Consider the following 14,217-nt stretch of genomic DNA (forward strand, 5'->3'; position numbering starts at 1 on the left):
GGGGGCCTTGAAGGGGATTCAAAAATGCACAAGATAAAATATTTTACATAGTTCTGTGATAGACAAAGAGGCTCCTAGGTCGTTTTCCCTCAAAGTTTTCAACTCTGCCAGTGCTTGTAGAGTAGGTCTGGGTGATTTTGAGTTAGAGGAGTCAAGAGCCCAAGGCTTTAAAATTCTTAGAATCCATCATTGTGCCTCCAACTCCATAGCCCTGGTCACAACGACAATCCATTGCAACCGCCACCCATCCTGATGAGCTTTTTATCAGTCACTGTATTGTTATTGTGACGTTTGCATTATGATTATGGCTACCAGCTGCAAGTTTGAAGAACTGATATAAAACTTTTTCAAAAACAAAAAAACAGTGCAAAACTATCTTTGGGGCAATTCTCGAAAAAAATGTCGCTAAGTTTTTAAATTTTATTCAAGTAACTATTAATTAAATATGGGATTAACTGTTACGCTTTGATAGCATATTAAAGCATGTACTATTCCCCAACAACATTATTTTTTTGAAGGCTTTGGTAAGCTGGAAAAAATAAAAAAAATTAGCGTTAGGCATGGGACATTTTTTCGAGAATCGCAATTTGATAGACAAATTATTATTTGTGACCTGTTTTGCATCCTTCAGTTTCTGGCTTTGTGGGCATGCAGTATGTCAGTGTTGCATTGTTACCACATATTCCAAAACGATTCTTGTTAGTTATTGTGCGCCCGATATAAATGTAGATTTCTTAAAAATAGTTCTAAATCACCTTGTTTAAATTTTATATGAAAATTGTAAATTCTTTCTAATATATTTTCTTTAGCTATCCACATTATTAGGCTCTCACAGCCTAAGAAAATAATAGTACAAAGTATTAAGCATCTCTGTTTTGAAAAGAAGCTGTTTTCATTCTAAAAATCAGTATTTTTTTTTTTTAATAAGAATAAATCAGCCAATATTCCAACACAGAATTCTCGCCTAAAAAGTCTTATAATAGCTTATTTTATGAAATAAATTTGAAACAAATAGTTAATTAAAAAGGAACATTACCTGAGGTACAGCTCCATGTTCTTCTTGGGAAAAGGCAAATCCATCTAGTTAAGTTTGAGAAAAAAGAATCACATAAGAAACTTACAGATGAATAAATTCATAAGAGAAAGTGTGAAAGGGATTTTATTGAGGACAATTTTTGAAGAAATAAATCAATAATAAATATGATTTTTTAAAAAAAGAAAAAGGAATCAAGTAGCAATTGTCCCAATCAAGCATATTCTTTTTTGGATAGCTTAGAAGTTGATAGCTCAGTATGAGCTTAATTAGGCAAGTAAATACATGCTTAGATAGGCTGTTTTTCATCTTTTACAGACCTAATACATTTCATTTTCTTCTTTAAAAAGTCAATCTGAAATTGTGTATGGCAGGTGTTTCAAAACTTTTCTGATTCAAGACACCCATTAATTAAGATTATTTAGAGCAACGGTCGGCAACCTAAATTGACTGAAGATCGACTTTTTAAGTTTGGTGAACACAAAGATCAACTGGAAAGCTGTGGGTAGGAGGTGATGTATACACTATATATTTAAACCGCCATGTTGCACACATACGGTTAAGTTGAGAGTACTGATTACAAATTGTACGTTAACTCTGATAAAAACATACTTTGATAGCTATTAAAAAATTGTTTGCTAAAATAGTGTTATGTGAACACTATTAACTTGAATCAAAATATTTTCAAACAACTATTATTCTTACTTTAAAATTGATAAAATGATGACAGTAAAAATTTCAGTAAGCATTAAAAGTTTAGAAGTTTTTCAAATAACTATCGATTTCAATGTTAAATAACCTAGGGCTGCATAGTCAAAGAAAAAATGACCGACTCTGGACTCCGACGCTCTGATTAAATTTAATTTTTATCCAGAAAATTATGTTTTCCATGGCACTCTGTCTGGAAGAAAAATCCAAAATATTGCCGCGATCGACGGATTGCCGACCGCTGATTTAGAGGGGATTGCAATGGTTCAGCTATGGTTAGTCTATTCAAGACTGAGTTCATAACATGAACGAAACTGCAGTTTCTGGATGGCATAACTGGGCTGTGGCTGTCAGTGTATTGCAAGTAGTTCTGCTTAGCCCTGGCTTAAGGGCAGAAACTAACTGCTTAATATTTAGAGGATGTTTAATCAAAGTGGATAAAATTAGCACTCTTTTTTTTTTCCTTTCAGTATTTTTAAATGGTGTTTTTAACCCCAGTAAGTAAAAGCTGCAAAAACAATCCATATTATTTCAACACTCACAATGATTTTTGATAATATTCTTAAAACTTTTTTCTTGATTCTCCAAGAATTGTGGGAGAAATTTCTTAGATCCTTCCGAAGTTGAGAAAAGAAAATGTCAATCGGTCTTTTTTGTGTTTTTTCCAAAGAATTTCGATTCTTGTTTGAAAGACAATCAACATTAAACAGAAATGCTTTGATCCGTAATAGAGATTTTTCTATGATGGATTCTCTGGGACCATAGGCGGTTGGTACATCAAAAATGGGGGAGAGTCAAAGAAGTGGGAGCTAGAGGGAGGTGCCATGAAATCTGATTTTGTTCTCTTTATTTCTCTATTCAAAATAAAATTAGATTTCATTCAGACCTCGAAGTGGTTTTTTTTTTTTTGGGGGGGGGGGGAGGGAAAGTAGGAAATAAGGAATCAAAAATTGAAAAAGTAGGAAAAAAATCACCTAAAAAAGTAGGAAAAAATAGGAAGAGATGGGACTACATACACGTCAAGAGGAAACAAATTTAGAGTAAATTTTATTTCTAATCTTTACTAATATAGTGAAACCTCCCTTAACGGACACTCCCGAATAACGGACACATCTAATTAACGGACATTTTTACAAGTCCCAGTCCCTCAATACAGGCCATTCCATGTAATTCACTCTGAATAACCGACAGTTATTTCACAAAAAAGTTCCCTTGCGATCGTAGCACTTCCGGTTTTTTTTTTTTTTTCACAGAATATCTTATTAATTGCTTGCCTTACAAAGCTTTTCATCCTCCACAACTGATATTCCCCCCCCCCCCCCCGTCATTTCCTTACCACTGTTTCTTGGAATTAAAAGGGTGGTAATGGGCAGAGGCAGCGATTGGGGCTTAAAAAAGTTGGGGGGGGGGGGGGCAGAAAAAAAAAAGAACTAAAAGACATGGTACTTTTTGCGGGCAGCAAAAAAATGAAAAAGAAAAAAAGTCATAATTTTGTTACGGCTAGTTTTGAGAGTATTGAAGCAGATATGTGAAAACTGATGTCATTCTCTAACAATTAACGTACGTTTTTCTTAAGATTTTAATGAATTTTGTTCACAATAACTATTCAAAAGTTAAGATAAAAATGAGGAAACTGGGCGCTTTTTCTAAGAGCGGCTCTCAGGAGATGCAATTGAGCAGACCAGCGCCGGTAGTAGTCGGCTTTATGAAGCTGTAGTTTCGTTGGGTTGTTTAATTTTTAGACATGAAAAAGATTTGCCCATATTCAAGGTCATATTGCCAACTGTCAATCATGCAATTGTGATACTCGAGATAAAATAAATAAATTAACCATAAAAAATTGTGTGTGGGGGGGCTGGGGGGGGGGGTTGCACCGCCGAATCACCGCCGTTGGTAATGGGATATTCATACCCTGAGATGAAGTGAGAGGCAAGCGAACCTAATTTTCATGCAGCAATCGCAGCTTTGCAGTTGCAAACTTCCCTAAAGGTGTGTTGATTTAGTTGATTTTTTTTGTGTGACAATATTATTTGAGTTTTAAAATGGCAACTAAAAGAAAGAGGCTGATATTGAAAGAAAAAATTAATGTTTTGGATGTTGCCGAAAAAGAAAAAATAAGTGTGCGCTGTTTTGCCGATCGTTTTCAAGTTGGAAAAACTCAAATCAGCGAAATTTTAAAAGATAAAGACGAAATTAGAAAATTGTGCACAATTAAAGACTTTTCGGAAGCACTGAAATAGAGTGAAGAATTGAAGAACTTTTTCCTGAGCAAAGGGGACACTGAAAGACTTGCTAAGATTTAAATATATTGAGAAACAGGCTTGTAATGCAAAAAAGAGATGTCAAACTGTTTTAACTGATTACTTTAATTGATTAAATGCTTTTTAAGACAAGTGTGTGCTGCTAGTATACCTTTATTAAGAAAAAACAGATTAATCACACTTGACGTAAAATGTGGCAAACCTTTCGCAATTGTTTCAATTGTGTTCTACAAAGGGAACAGCCCATTTTGAAAAAGGTAAATTAAGTAGCTCCTCCTAATTTCGGACACCACCCAATAACCGACAAAACTTCTAGTCCCTTGACTGTCCGCTATTTGGAGGTTTCACTGTAATAAAGCTGAAAGTCTCTCTGTCTGGATGTCTGAATATATGTGACGCGTATAGCGCCTAGACCATTCGGCCGATTTTCATGAAATTTGGCACAAAGTTAGTTTGTAGCATAGGGGTGTGCACCTTGAAGCGATTCTTCAAAAATTCGATTTTGTTCTTTTTCTATTTCAATTTTAAGAACAAAATTATCATAAGATGGACGAGTAAATTACGAAATTATCATGATGTGGAATGGGAAAGCGAATGAACATAGCCAATTGGCTAGAAATTCGTCATCCACTATTTGTAAACACACAGGCGAACCGAATGACCTTTTAATTTTCTACTACGGGCAAAGCCGTGCGGGGTACCACTAGTGTAAAATAAAATAAGAGTATTTTTGATTTAAAACTGTCCCAAAAATAAACTAACAGTACTTTTGAAGTATTAAAGGGATTTAATGAAAGGACGAGTCGCAAAAACAAAACAAAAGAAACAAGATGACAATCATCAGTATGAAAAATAAACTGGTGGAAACAAAGATACATGAAAATAAGATCCAAACAAAGAAACACTTTTCAACAATTTTCAACAGTACAGTAATAAAAATTTTAAGTGTTAAAGAATAAAAAAAAAAAAAGAAAAACTCATATTTTGGTGCAATAAAACTATTTTTGTCAAAGATTTGTTTTGTCAAAAAAAAAAAAAAAAAAAAAAAAAAAAAAAAAAAAACCACATTCGAGAGAATCCATTTATCATTTGAAAATACTAACACTTTCAGCTCCTGTTGTCATACACTATGATACAAAAAGCCAAAGCGAATATTAAATTAGTGTTAGCTAAAAATAATCAGCAGCTGACATGCAATTCTTGCATAAACAGAGGCAGATGTTTGAATTTGAAGAAAAAGGGAAAAGACTGAAAATGCAGAACTAAAATAAAATTGTTCTTAAATATGGGACATAAAAGTTATAATAAAATAATTAAACTAAATAAATAACGAAATAAGTAAACTATAGGGTTTGCATTATGTTGTGTACTTTTAACATTCAACATAAATTTTTGTTTCAGGCACGTCATTTATGGGGGGTCAGTGGGGTCAATTTCTCCCCTCACTGGCTTTGGCAAATTAATGCTTAACTATACAAGTTTGCGGTTTTTGTTGTTTTCAGATAAAATTTGCATTCAGTATACATCCTTTGCTAGACAGCCTCGGGGAAAAATCAGAATGACGGGCCAGTTTTAATTTGAATCAAGCAATAAAAACAAATATTGTTTTATTGGTTTGATGATTTTTTACCTCTTTCTTGTTCCAAAATTTGTCACTGAAAAGAAATGAAAAATACATGCATGGTAAACATAACATTTTTATTAAAGTCAAAGATCAGTTTCTAATGCTTCTCTGTGCATAAAAGCGAAGACATGTAGTTTCGTTCTATCCTCATCATATGACAAAAATATTCATTTGGAAATTGTTCACGAAATTGAGAGTGAGGGGGGAGCACCTGGCATCAAATGCCAGCATATATCTCTTCCACCCTCCCTCCCCCTTTGATCAGGCGCCCTGAGTACAATAACATACAGTATATATGGCACATCGGTATAATTGTCGCACCCCGGAAAGAGTAAGAGTCTGTCAAAAAATTTTTATATGTTCCGAAATGCCGCATTGCCATAAATATAGCACATAAAAATTATGAGCAACTCTTCCATATTGATGATATATCAGAGTAAAAAATACCTATTAAAAAGAAAAAAAATAACAGTACATATTTGCTTGTGGCTCTATCCCCCAACTTTTAAAAATGTAAAGAAATAAAAATGGAATCTCGCCTTTAAATTGATTTCCGGTTTTCCTCCAAAAATCGGGAACGTTTTGCCCATCTAGGTTTTGTCGTGTTTTTTTTTTTTTTTTTTTTTTTTTTTTTGCAAATGCACTCTTTGCAAGGAAAGAAAATGAAATTTTATAAATTTTATAATCATGTTTACGATTTAGAATGAACAATAATCATATTTATGTATGAAAAAAGTTTGTGTTATTTTTGAAGTGATCCGTTTTTGTGAATTTCTGTTATCTGTGCCTTTTATTTTGTACTAACATCAATAAAATATGTAGAGTGTACAGGTTTTTCATTTTATGCTTCCTTACGTTCTTTTTATGGTTTTTCATTGCCTTTCTGTTTAAATAGAGCTCCTCTCACTTCTAATAAACTATACAAAAACTTGGCAAATAGGAAATTCGGCTTTTCTTGCACTTTTTGGACAGTCGGCCATTTACTTTAATTAAAGCTTCTAATTGAGGGGTAAATAATATATAATTGCATCAGAATGGGCCAGTATCTAATTCCTTATTGTTTCATTAAAACAGTAGGACTGAAGTCGGGGCGATAAAAAGAAAAGTCGATCTTAAGCGCCGCAACGGCATAAAAGTCACTTACGAATATTTAACTTTTAAACACGCAGACGCCGTGGTGTTCCTTCCAGAAATTACTGTAGTCAGTGAATTAAAAACTTAGGATTCGCTTGATTCTTTTGCTTTTTAAAATTGAAACATGCAGAAAAATATTGGTGCGGCATTGTTTAAAATAAGAAAAAATGCACAACTGCTATACTAAAGAAAGAAAAAGTAGGAAAAAAAAGGAAAAAGTAGGAAAATACTGAAAGAGCTCTAAAAAGTAGGAAAAATAGGAACTCTTCGGGGTCTGCTTCATTATAGGATCTTCACATTGCTGATAAAATGACTTCTAAAAATTGCATGTGATGTCAAAATTTGTGACAGGTGGCTACTGTAGACGAGACCCTTTCAATTCAAAGTGCCATTTTTATGAAAACACACGAGAAAAGTCCATTTCTGTGGAATATTTAGCCTTAATTTTTGTGAACTAAATAAATCTGCCGAGTAAAATATTATTTTTTAATCAATCCTTAATTTTTAACTCTCGAAAGAGAGGGGGCAAGGCCCTTTGACTTTTGAAAGTGCGAGGGCAGTTGCCCCCTTCCATCCGTACGAGCCGCCTATGTCACAGGACCTCTCAAAAAATTGTTTTTAAATAGAGATCATTGTTAAAGGGAGTGTAGTAAAACAGAGCACCAACTGAAAATATAAGAACTGTTATTACCAAACCTCCTCTGATTGTGATAGGGTAAATAATTATAAAAAAAAACCTATATAATTAAAAAAAGAAAAAGAAAATCTGATCCATAAATGAGTCTTTTTATGTTTTGAAGTAAAAAAGTTAATGTTGTTTGACCTTGTAATTACATGTTTTCATTCCTAACAATTGATATTTTTACAACCTTTTTTCTTACTTAGCTAAATCAGACAGGTTTTTAACTGCATTGTATGTATAGCTAATGATCCTTACAAAAAAAAAAAAAAAAAAAAAAAAAAAAAAAAAAAAAAAAAAAAAAAAAACAAGTAGAAAATTCCCAAGAAAAAATTGAGACTTGCTCAAAAAATTAGGGTATGTATGTTGAGGCTGATAAAAAGTTGCACAGCTTTGACAAAGTGGTAAGAAAAATTCAAGGAAGTGCTCTCTTTGCCTGCTTATATAATTACAGTTGAGACTTGATAATCCAAGTTGCTCTGGACCAACATTAACTCTGATTATTGAAAACTTGGATTATGCGAACTACATGATAAAACCGACGGAAAAACTCGGTCTTATATGCAACTAAAAATATAAGAAAATGAAAGAGCGAAGAAATTATGAGCATACAGAATGGGGTTGTTTCCTTCAGTCAAAAGTACTACTTTTAGTCACTGAAGTAGATAGAATGAGCCAAAATAAATAAATAAATAAATAAAATGGACCCAGAAAATACTCTTTTTCCCAACAGTTATTTTTTAATTAATTTTTTTAAAAGTCCAATTTTTCAAACAAGGCGTGGTCTTTATGATGTCACAAATGATGAACTTAGACAAATATTCCACTGGGGTGTTGAATGCTTATGCTTGATGTCTACTGCATTTCTACATTATGATAATTCAGAAGTGAATTAAACATTTTTGCTCTACGCTTGCTATCAACCGTATCTTTGCCAGTACACAAGAATAAAGAAGTAAATTAAATACTGCATGGCTAATGGCAACAGTCAATGGCAGATCATCATTTGTGATGTCATGCACAGAAGCGTAAAAAATAAAATTGAGCCTGTGAACTAATTTAAACAATGTAAAAAAAATAGTAAACTTTGTCAAATTATTTTAAAAAATGGTCAAATCCTATGTTTTTAAGCATGCTCTTTCAGAAAAAAATATTTTTAAAATTTCGGAAATGATCCCATTGTCAATATAGATTAGATTAAAATGCATTTTCAAAAATACCACTACAAAGCACAAATGAATTAAGCCCAAACCAGGATGATAAGTTTAAAGAAAAACAGAGCATCAGCTCAACAAGCCAATGACAAACGCTATTGGTACCTTGTTTTAACAGGGCTCAGATAGACTTGCTGAATGTATATTTTCAAAAGTAGAACAAAATCATGAAACAAACCAAACAAAAATATTATGTCTAAAATTATCAATTTAGTTAGTCTTCATCTTAAGCCTATCAACTTAGTTTTCTTTTACTGTACACAGCCATTGCACTTGCAATATTAACTTACCAGTTAAAGTTTGTGGCGGGTAGCGTTTTACATGCAAGTATGCAGCCAGGGCCGCGCCAAGCCTGATCGGCGCCGTCGTGCAAATGTCTTTTGAGCTCTCTTATGCTCTGACGTTCGAGAAAAATGCAGTTAACACTAGGAGGGAGGTTTTGTAGAAAAATATAAAATGGGAAAAAAACTTTTGGCATTTAGTTTATAAAAACATAATGCGTGAATATTTAATTTCGCAATATAATGTACGTTTTTACTTCATATCTCGAAATTATTCCGAGTTCAGCAGCTACTCTGATATGCTAATAATGTGTTTTGGAAGAAGAAAATATTTTAATATCTAAGTTAAAGCCACTTTGAATATCTATCTAAATCTCTAAGTGATAAACAATTAACAAAACTTTTATGCCTGTCAAAAGATGACAACAGGAGCAGTAGCGCAATTAGAAAATAGTTTTTTTTTTTCGGGGGGAGGGGGCACAATATGAAAAAAATTTTAATTTTAATAAGAGGGGTCCGGGGTTTCTCCCCGGGAAAGTTTTGAAACTTGTAGTTTGAAAAACGCAATTTTAGACCGTCTTTGGTGGTGTTATGGAAGAAAAAGGTTCTAGGGGCTCCACGGAAATTTATAGAAGTTGAACCCTTTAAACGTAATTATAGGCCATATTTATTGACGATAGAATAAGGGATGGAACTCTGAAATTCTACCCGATCGGTTTTTTTTTACACAGAGAAATCAATTCCTTTTCTTTCCTCCAATTTTTCGAAATTGAACTTCTAAAAACGCAACTGTAGACAACTTTGAAGATTTTTACAAGGAAGGAATTCTGAAGCTTCCCCCTGGAAAAATTTTCAAAATTAAAGTACTAAAAACCTAAGCAGTATTCTATGATATTCAGAGAAGTGTTTCTTTGAGAGGCTATTCTAACTTAAAGTTTTCGTAAGTCATGTTTGAAAAACTTAATTTTTGATTACATTAAACGAAGGAGGTTCGAAGGGCCTTGTTCGAATATTTTCTTAAATTGAAGTCTTAAAAACGTGAATATAAGACCATATTAGTAACATTTGGACTGGCAATCATTCGAAATTGAAACTCTAAGAACGCACTTTTAACTGATTTTCGAACGCAGTTTTAAGCAATGTTGTTTCAAATTCGTGAGTTTTCGTAAAATTTTTCGAAATTGAAGATCTGGAAACGAAATTTGAGATGGTTCGTAATGCTGGGGGGGGGGGGGGATTCAGAGGAGTAGCATTTTGAAAACTTTCTTATTTTCAAGCCAACCAGAAAAAAAATAACAACAAGGAAAAAAGAAAAGAAATAGGACGGAGTGGGAGTAGTTGATCACTTACCTGAAACTATTGAGAATTTTTAACTCCAAGATTTCTTTTTAAAAGTATTAAGTTTTAAAAGAAATTAAAGCTTTATCCCAACATTCTTATTCTTTCCGTATTGAAGTCACTTTGCTTTCCAAAAGTGCGTTTCCCCCCCCCTTTAATAGTAAATATTTTTGAAAAACATTCAACTAAGCATTCTGTAGGGGAGGGGGCATGGGGCGGTGCAACCAGAAGGGTGCCTCTTTCTTTAATTTGATACATAAATAGTTGAAGAAAAATGCTCAACCTTGTGACATTACAGACATAACGTAATAACATTTATGGCTCCACACATGAAGCAAAGTGCTAATGTATGCATTTATTAGCATCATGTGCTTTCAGTGTAAAAGATTGCGCTTTTGAATAGCATGCTTAGACAGAACAAGGCTATAATTTTTCCTTTAGATAGGCAGCAAGGAGGATTGCTTGTTTTAATGAGCAGTATAATTTCACTGCTACTTTTATTCCGAAAAGTTCAATTTTATTCTTTTAATTGGCAATTTTTTCCTCCATTTGGAGCATTTTTGATTGGTAGAGCTCGGCGCCTTTTTGACTCTGGCGCCGTCGTGCGCCGCACAACCTTGCACATAGGGACGGCGCAGCCCTGTATGCAGCAATGTTTGCATTGCTGCCCCAACAGTCGAGCACAATGAGTTAAAAAGTATTGTATCTAACTTGAAGACTGTTTTAAACCTTAAAAAATTCACCATTAAATAGGAACATTTTCATTGAACTATTCCACAAAACTCGAAAAAATACTTGCTTCAAATATATTTTCTTTCAGTGAAATGTTTGGTGCAAGAATTTATTAAGGATCTATTTAGATTTGTTGCAATTATTAATATGATGTGCTATTAATTTTAATGATAAAATGCCAAACACATGCATTGTAAACATTGCAAGCAGCTAACATAATATTTGCAGTTAGTAAAATTATAATTTCAAACCAAACAGAAAAAGTAGTTGAAACTTTATTATTGGAAAAATAGTTTGTATTGTTAGAATTTTAGGCAAATTCGAAATTTAGATTGGTTTGCAGGTCTATTTAAAAGCCTCATTCAAATCCATTGAATGCTCGCCATCTTTGGTGACCAACTGGGAGGTCATTCCAAACATTTTCTACTTTCGAGTTCGAAACGTTACGTCAGAGCCGATCACGTGACGAGAAATCTCACAAAGTGGTATTCTGAGGGGAAAAAATTCTTATTGCGATGTGGCGACGAGTCCAAGTTCCAGCCGCGATGGGGAAGGAAGAGTTTTTCGCCGGTTTTGGCGGCGCGGGGGGAGGGGAGGAGGCACGTGATTTCTTCCAACCAATGGTCTTTAGGCGCAGATACTTTTTGTTTTGCTCCATCCGTGCAAGATAAGGCGCGAATTTTGACGATTGGCTCATACTTCAAAGAATACGTTTTACGTTGCAAAGAATCACATCGAAATACTTTTAGATTTTCTAGAAGCAAATCCAGAATTCATAAAAATAAATTCACCGAAAATTTTACAAAATAGTACACAAAGGAAAAAAGAGCCGAGGGCTAAAGGTAAGTCATATTTTATGCATACGAGTATTTCAATATTACAGTGTCTAAAACAAAAATTGAAGAGGGGAAAAAAGCCAATACATACATGAGAAAAAAAATTAACCGTACATTTTGTTGATTTATAATATAAAACCATCTATAATAGTAAGAACGTCTTGTATGAAATATATTTTTCCCGAGAAACTATAATCAAAATAATGATAATAATAATAACTTTAGAAAAAAATCATGATATCAAAAAAAAAAAAAAAAAAAAAAAAATCCTAACTATCATAAATGCAGATGAAGAAATTTTAATAGTCCGTAATCGGGGATTGTATATTATGTTGTTGTCGTTTCTCGTGTCGAATGCGAAAGTTTTAGCTGCATCCAAAAGTCTTGATGAAAAAAATCTGCTAATTCAAATTGAATATAAAACACTAAAATGCAGGGGGGGGGGGGGGGCTAGGTTATGGCGCTGACTGCGCTATTGAATTTTTTAGGGGATGGTGGTGGTGTTTTGAGAGGTATTTGTTTATTGGGGAGGGGGGCTCTTGCTTTTGTAGGGGGGAGTCTTTGCGATATTTGGGGGGAGGGGCACCCCTGCAACATGTAAAAGGTTTGTTGGGCTAATTGAGCTTTTGGGGATGAGAGCAGTCATAACAGAGTATACAATCTTCCATATTAGGATTGGTAATGTAAAAACCAACCTTTCCCCCCGCTCAGTTGTAACTTGTAATTATAGCAACAATCTCAGTATCAAAAACATATTCCAGTTTTTTTCTCTTTTTCTTTAAAATTATAATTTAATAAGCATATGCTTAAATAAAAAGTTTTATTTCTTCATTATTCCTGTTTTCAAATTCCATTTTTTCTAGGTATTGTTTTCCAAGACCCAATCTTAAGATATCTTCAAAACAGTACTTTTTTAGATTTCCTTTTCAAAACAAGCAACTTGTAACTATGATTACATAATTTCATCTTTATCTTCAAGATTAAAAAGTCAAAACAGCAATCTTGGTTATAAGAGCAGTTTAAAATGAATAAATACTCTGCTTCTGTAAATTATATTGAAAAATATTCGTAAAGGGAGTAAGATTTTTTAATCATCGTTTCACTTCGGCTGATAAAGAACTTTAAACGTTCAACCCATAGGAAAGATTCTAAATTGAAGAAGAAATGAAAAAAGGAGCAATCGGGGCGAAATGGAAAATCAAATTTTGGAAACAATTTCCCAGAAATTACCAGGCTTTGTACTTTTTTGTAATTAGTTAATCAATATCAAATTTCAATAAAGAAAAAAAAAATTCTTACAAGTTAAATTCAATTGAAATTGAATAATGACAGTAAGTAACAAATAAAGAATTTAGGGGAAAAAACGGGGGAGGAAGATTTTACAGCAAAAGAAGACAGAAAAAAAATTACATTCGTCAGTGGTGTACCTAGCATGGGTGACAGACGGGGCGGGTAATTTGTGATGTCACCGCCCCCCCCCCCTTAAACGCAAAAAAAGGGGGATTGTATATTCTGTCTAAACTTGAAATTCATACAATTTTCAGAAACAAATAGTACTTTTGTGAAACAACTAAATTTTAAGTGGGATAATGTACAAAAGACAAATAAAAATTATGAACGCTTTTTATATAATTTGCCCTAGACGCATTTGTGCAGGCCGTCAAGCGGTCAAAAACCAATAAAGGGGAGTAGAAAATTCATAGCTCCTTAATTTTTTCAAATGCATTATTTCTTGAAAATGGAAGTCCCCGTTCCCCCCCGCCCAACGTATTTCCTGAGTGATGGATTTGGTTAAAAGAAAATGAAATCCATAAAAATAAACAACCTTAGCCGAGAATGCATTTTTATTCATAAACTGACATCTTTTGCATTGAAAAAGGAGCTCTTAATGTCTCCAAAACACGTGTCTGCAATTTAATTCGGATATTTGTGTATTATGATGTTGTGAAAGTGGGTTTAAGTCTTTTAAGCATTGAAAACTATTTGTAAAGTGAGAAATGTTGCATATATACCTATTTTATGTTTGCAGTTATAACTCTCCCCCCCTCTCTACCCCCCCTGCACCATTTTTGGGGTTGGCCACATCCTAATTCGTTTTCTTCGTACCAATAACATACCTTTTAGAAAAACCAACTCCCGTAGTTTTATTACGAAAATTTCACCGAAATCCACTTTGCCCCCCCCCCTCTTCCCTGCAAAATGTTTTTGCAAAACTCCCGTTTTAGTGTCACAAAAATTGAACGGAAAACCACTTGCCCCTCAGTGCAGTTATATGACCCCCCCCCAACCTTTTCCCTGCACTATTTTCAGGGTTGGCAATATCCTAATTCGTTTTCCTCGTGCCAATACCTTTCAGAAAAACCAACTCCCGTAATTT

This window comes from Uloborus diversus, chromosome 8, assembly GCF_026930045.1.
Source record: "Uloborus diversus isolate 005 chromosome 8, Udiv.v.3.1, whole genome shotgun sequence".
Classification (NCBI taxonomy): domain Eukaryota; kingdom Metazoa; phylum Arthropoda; class Arachnida; order Araneae; family Uloboridae; genus Uloborus; species Uloborus diversus.